The sequence below is a fragment of the Canis lupus genome, chromosome 38, assembly GCF_011100685.1.
Source record: "Canis lupus familiaris isolate Mischka breed German Shepherd chromosome 38, alternate assembly UU_Cfam_GSD_1.0, whole genome shotgun sequence".
Taxonomy (NCBI): Eukaryota; Metazoa; Chordata; class Mammalia; order Carnivora; family Canidae; genus Canis; species Canis lupus.
Window position 1 is genome coordinate 6,929,068 of NC_049259.1, and position 6,000 is coordinate 6,935,067.

At 35.1% G+C, this 6,000-nt stretch overlaps 1 protein-coding gene across 2 annotated transcripts in view; it reads right to left on the reverse strand.

Annotated features, from left to right (window-relative positions):
* The window catches only part of RGS13 (regulator of G protein signaling 13), a 28,410-nt gene extending 23,165 nt beyond the window's left edge, over positions 1-5,245 (reverse strand). Inside the window, exons 1-2 of one of the 2 annotated variants that reach the window (XM_038586114.1) lie at positions 5,089-5,245; positions 3,723-3,792 (exon numbers count right to left, since the gene is read on the reverse strand). The gene's annotated coding sequence lies outside the window, so the exon portion shown is untranslated. The remainder of the gene's footprint in view (positions 1-3,722; positions 3,793-5,088) is intronic. The other variant, XM_038586115.1, reaches the window with a different exon arrangement.
* Between the last annotated feature and the right edge of the window lie 755 nt (positions 5,246-6,000).

Genomic DNA, 6,000 nt, shown 5'->3' on the forward strand with positions numbered 1-6,000 from the left:
CCTCTGCCTCTCTTGCTGTGTCCCTCATGAATAAATAAATAAAATCTTAAAAACAAAACAAAACAAAACCCAAAAATGCTGGGAAGAGATGAAGGGAAAAAAGGATGGGGGAGGCAGTGGGAGGAGGCACTTGAGTGGGTCAGTAGGCTAAGGTTCCTACTTTTGATTTCAGTTTAGGTCATGATCTCAGGGTCATGAGATTGAGCCCTGTGCTGGGCAATGAAGCCTGCTTAAGGTTCTCTCTCTCTCTCTCTCTCTCTCTCTCTCTCTCCTTCTCCCTTTGCCCCTCTCCCTACCCTCATGCCCGCTCCATGCACATGCACGCACTCTCCCTCTCAAAAGAAAGAGAGAGAGAGAGAGAGAGAGAGAGAACAAAGGACTGAAAAATATCTGTCATATTTGCTAACAAGAAGGCCATTCAAGAACAGTGAGAGGGGTTTTGGTGGAACAGGTTGGGCAGAAGCAAGAGGGAAGGAAACAAGAGGAAATGGAGACCTGGACAAACGTAGGGCTACCTGCACTTTCTCTACTTTTCCCTCCCTTCATCCCTGCCTTCTTCCCTTCTGATGAAAGCCATGAACCAAACAGTGTAACAGAGAGACAGGACTATGCTCTCTGGCCATTCTGACCTGCACATCTCTAAGTGTATGGTTCATAAAGTCTACAGTGTGAGTGTCCTTGGGAGGATGTTACAGAAATAGGAGAAAGGAGGAAAATCGATAGATTCTCAGGTTTTGAAAAAAAAATTTTTTTTAAAGGAACTAGAATTCAGATTATGGGGGATAGAATGTTGGAGAAGTGTAAATAGAGGAAGAAATGGATGTTTCCTTGTGACTGGAATGGGTGTAGATCTAAGTACATTTGCAGGTTTGGGTATAAGAATTTATGGGTGTTGTGGTCTGATGGACTTCATTTTCTGTATGAGTCTTTACTGTAAGGAGGAACAAAGGACAGAGTAGCTAAGTATATCTATCTACAGGAAAAAAAAACAAAGTTAGGACACTTCTGATTACGAATATAGATTCAAACTAATTTAAGCAAAAAAGAGAGTTGATTATAAGAATAGCTATGTGAGCAGTTAGAATCTGGATGGTTTTACATGTTGGATTCTATTCTGTTGTAGTAATAATAATTCACTGTGGTCTTTAAATAATAGTGTGAAGAAAATCATATATTTTGTTAGAAAGATAAATCTGACCAAAGATGATTAACACTGAAATAATTGAAGCTAAGAAACCTCTTATGTTGACTGGCTCTTCATAACTGATCTTGTGCATAATTAGACCCTGAATTAAAATATAAGATTCTTTATGCCTATAATCGCTTCTAAGATGCAGTTACCCAATGGCTCCCTTCTCTTCTAAGTAGGAGGCTGGTAAAGAAGTCCCTTTCATCATGTGTCAGTTTAGTCATCCCTGTCTTCCACTGTAGCTTGACTTTTTCCCTCCCTACCATATTTAACACTATTTTTTTATATCTCATTACCTACTCTCTTAATGTATTAGAGCTTCCATGTCATATTGACATATTGACAAGGTATCATAAATATTTTTAAAGAACTCTGATGGAATTCTTTGGCAAAGGCAGGACAGTCTTAGTATGCAACACCCACTGAGGTCAGAAGCATGACAAAGGTAAAGTAATTTCCAGATGCACTAGCGTCTAGGGGGTTCCCGTAGCTCTTGACAGGTGACCGAGTATTTTATAATCATTCTAGGCTCTGAAACCAAACAAACAGGGCCGTGAGTACAGGGTCTTATTAGCTGCGTGACCTTGGGCATAGTCAATAAACTCTTAGATTCTTAATTACCTTGTCTCTCAAATGGAATTGTAAGGATTAGAAAAATGCTTGTATGTAAAACCTTTCTGTCCTAGTTATAATCTGATCTTCCTTCAGCTTCTTGCACTCTGTCTCTCAGGAAATATTTCCTAAACTCTTTTGTATGCACAGGAAACACACATTCTGTCAGACTGCATTCCTTCCTCTTTTTAAATTTCAACTCAGACTTCAGAAGCCTTCCAATTAACCTTATCCATTCTTCGGTGTGTTCTCATGCTCTCCTGCAAATCTTCCTTCTTTTCATTTGTACCATGTGTTCCTACATTTCTATTGTTCACACATTATATTAATAGCTGAGTTGCCAACTTTAGAAGTAGCTGGATCTCCTATAGCAAGTCAGACACTTGGATGTGTGTATCATTTTGAAGGGACAAGCTGCCAGGAAGGATTTGTTTGACCAGAAGAGCTCTGAGAGGACAGCCCAGCCAGAGCTACTCCTTAGAGTATGCAGGCTCTCTCCACTATGGACACATCTGGTCTGGAGGAGAGAAGGGGCTTAGATCTACCCACAATGCCCTTGCCAAGCTGTGAGCCTCCAAGTGGGGCTTCATCCATGTGGTGGAAAGGTTATCTTTTAGAATTCCAGCAAAGGCTCTGTATAGACCAATAGCAGCCCTGTGTCCAGCTACATGACTGATTTTGAGGGAGGTTCTCTAGCCCGAGTGGCTCTTTAGTTGAGCGACATTGGAAAAAGAGGGTAATATAAATATAAATGTATGAAAATAATGTTATTTATATTTCTGACTTCTATAATCCTAGTAGATAATAAATTCCCTGAGGTGTTATGTTCCAATGCTATTTGATAATCATGTGTAAGTTGTTGTTTACTATTCTAAGTCAAATATTTACAAATTGATTAAGTTGTAGAATGCCAATAGATTGTGATGACATAAAATATGAAATAAAGTATTTAGTGATAGAATTATGTAAAAGATGTATTATGCAGAAACCAGATCACAAAGCAGTCTTGTTTCACAAAGTTTTTTGGTTTTCTAGTCCATTAAAGAAAAGGAACTTGTTGGGGGGGCTGTCCCAGTGCTGGAGTTCTGCTCCATGTCCCTGCGCACTGGCTGGGGCCCTAATACCCATCTTCTAATATTTTAGAAACCGAGTGTCCACTGCACCTCTCTTCTCTGTTTACTCCAGGATTCGTTATCACCATATACCACCTCTTTGTTAAAATACCACAGAACACTCTCCATGTCCTCATAATGCCTCCTTCTACATTGAAACCAAGAGATAAATTCACAAATATTTAACTTAGCTCCTAATAAACCAGATTGGCCCCTTGAGCTTATGACTTCTAGGCAAAACACTTCTGAAAATTATAGTTAAGGCTTAAACATGAAGAAAAAAAGGAAATTAAACAAGGAGACAAAACCCAACAAAATCTTTTAAACTAATTTTGGAATATGGAAAGTAGATGAAAGAATAGAAATTAAAATTCTTATGCCTATAAAATGAAAAGAGAAAAGATAGCCTTTGGAAATTTGTCTGGCAAAATGGAGAAAATAAACTTAAGTCTGAGGACAAAGAGTTTCCAAAAATAACTAGTGGTTTGAAAAGAAATATCTGCAATCTTTCATTCAACAGAATATATCATTAAGTAATAGATCTGCATCAAAATACCAAAATTTAGAGTGGCAGAATGAATTATTTTCACATTTATAATTGAGAAGTTTTAAGAAATGTTTTTGGTAATTCCAAAAAAAGTAAATTAACAAATTTACTTGGAATTAGATCATGTGTGGTCATTTACTGGCAAAAATAAAAATTAGCCCAAAATATTCCACAGAATTAAAATTCTGTTTTGGCAAAAGAGTTCTCTGGGGAAGAATGATATAGATTTGATATAGAATTGATTTAAATTGGAGAAACTCACCAAGTTTCAAATCAATAGTAATCATTTTGTTCTCATGTTAGTGGTATGATTATGGAAAAATTCCATTGACCTAAAAAGAAAATAATAACAAAACCAAAAATATTACTGTGTACTTCCCAGAGAATGCATATTTGGCAAAATATGTCTATAAATACTTTGTCTTATATATTAAGTAAATAATTTTTTCACTTTGTAAGTGCTGGATTATAGTTATCCTTATTTTTAGTTTAACTTCCTATCTAAATTTTATTAATTTCATGGGTTGATATTGTAAAAATTCCTGTTTCTTATTTGTATTTTCCATTGGTTTTTCTTTAAATATTTTTTATTTTATGTTAGCATTATGCATTAATTTGCCTACCTTTTAAATTTTCTCCATATCCTCTTGGTAAAACTAGAATGCACCTTTATACTGTAAGCCTAGAGTATTTAGAACAGTTAGGTCTCCAAAATGATTTTGCTTCCAATGTTTTCTTGATTATTTTAAAGAAACCATAATTTCATCTATACAATCTAATTTTTAGAGTGATTATAAATGCTTTAGTGATGAATTGAGTTAGATACATATTGTGCCAGAATAGATCCACATTTTCTCTAGCATTTAAATGAAATCTTTCTCAAAGCAATGTGAAAATAAATGGATTTTCTTAAATTTCATCTTTCCACATATTTAAACGTTTTTATTTTCTGACAAGAGTTGATAAATTCATTCTGTTCAATATAACATCTGCATTTAAATGTATTTATTATATAGAATGGCACATAAAATTTAGAAAGACCTAGAGCAATTTACGTTTTAGTGAGGTTTTGTTTGCCAAAACACGTAAAATTCTTACCTTTTAAAAAGCAAGTAATTTGTGTGTAGTTGTGCTTAGGCATAACATTAAGAAATGAAGAAATTCTGTAAAATCAAAATTCACATTGCTTCATGTAAGCCTTGCAACAATCCATACCCGGAATCAGTACAGCTAATTAAATGATGGAACTAATTATTTGAAAATGCATGATTTTTGAAGCAAACAATTCTGAGACATCTGATTTTATAATATATTCTTATCTAAACATATACATCCATTTTCATACACACACACACAAAAAAAACACATAAAATGAAAGGCCATACTCTAAATCTGTAATATTTCTTTTGCTGCACAATTTAGAAGTTTCATTTATGCATGTATGACTGTAAATATTTTTTAAGTATAGAGAGGCCAGGCCAGGCAAACATGTGTTTAGTAGTTTGTTTTCCTTAGAAGAAATCTAACACTTCTAGCAGCCCCACTCTTAAAGTAAACATCCACTAGTCATTTATATCAAGTCAACATCATTGTTATTCATCCACTCTTCTATGGAATCTCATACTTACAAATATATTCTGTAGAACCGTCCAGCATGCTAAATTTTAGTTTCTATCTGTATGATCCTTTTGAAATCAGGTTCTGAAACTCCATTAGACACCCAGTATTTTATTTTTCCTGGCATAAAAGAACTTTACTGTCCCTATAATCACCTTTGATGGCACCCTGCCCTCTCTATGAATGTTCTGTTTTTACACACGTATCTATGCAAAGAGAGGTTTTGTTGAATATGTAAAGTAGTGCTGTGAGACTCCAACACATTGCTGATATAGAGGTTTTATCTAACACTATCAGCCCATCTAAAGTGATCAGATGATTGGAAGCAGTAGCTCCATGAAATTTTCAATGTAATATTAAATTTTTTTCCCCAAATAATCAATTTTCCTGGTTCTAGAAAATTTTTTCTAGTTTAGCTTAAAGTAAAAACTGCCTTTTACAAAACAGAGAACTGAATATCAAGGAGCAAGCTAAGCCTGCAAGTACTTGTTATTAAATTCTTGAGAACTATTAAAATCAATCTGTTTAGATTAGTCAAATTCCTAAGTCTTGTAATAACTGAAGGTTCTAAAGAGGTGTCCTTTCTAGTTAAACCTTTCTAGTTCCTTTAGTTGATCCTCATAGGATGATTGCTGGATTCACCACTCTTCTTCAGTTAATATACCTGTTCAAATCTGAACTGAACACAGAGCTCCAGATGAGGATTAATGAATGCAGAGTATGGTGAGATTAATACCCTCGTCCTATGTCTAATCTAACTTCTGTGTGTGTGTGTGTGTGTGTGTGTGTGTGTGTGTGTCTCACACACACATATAGAGACAGAGAGAGAAACAGAGTGGTGGGAATTAAGAAAAGCTAGAATAAGACAGCAGGAAAGGGGATCAGAATATGGTTGGTAGAGTATTTCTAAAAGTATTTAAGAG